The following is a 334-nucleotide window of genomic DNA, read 5'->3' on the forward strand; positions in this document are numbered from 1 at the left end:
GAAGGGCGCGGCGGCGGGGGGCGCAGGGGCGGCGGCCGTGGGACCCGGTGCCCCCGCTGGGTAGTGGGTGCAGACGCTGCTGAAGAGCTGCATGTCCCCGCCCGCCGCGCGGCCCCTTATAGGCGCGGCGAGCCCCGGGGCCCCGACACACCCTCCGGGCCGAGAGGAGGGGGCCGGCCGAGCACGGTGATCCCGAGTCCCCGGAATAGAAATGACCCAAGGGCCGCCGGCCGCCGCGCGTCAGGAGCCGCAAATAGCGCCCGGGTCCCGGCCAAATTCCTGCTGCGCCACAGCGCGCGGCGGGGGCGGGGAGGGAACACGCGCTCGACCCCGG

At 76.9% G+C, this 334-nt stretch overlaps 1 protein-coding gene across 1 annotated transcript in view; it reads right to left on the minus strand.

Annotated features, from left to right (window-relative positions):
- Positions 1 to 334, minus strand: part of Otud1 (OTU deubiquitinase 1) — a 3,199-nt gene that overhangs the window by 2,451 nt on the left and 414 nt on the right. The window lies entirely within an intron of this gene.

The sequence above is a fragment of the Dipodomys ordii genome, unplaced genomic scaffold (genome assembly GCF_000151885.1).
Source record: "Dipodomys ordii isolate 6190 unplaced genomic scaffold, Dord_2.0 Scaffold24, whole genome shotgun sequence".
NCBI classification, from domain to species: domain Eukaryota; kingdom Metazoa; phylum Chordata; class Mammalia; order Rodentia; family Heteromyidae; genus Dipodomys; species Dipodomys ordii.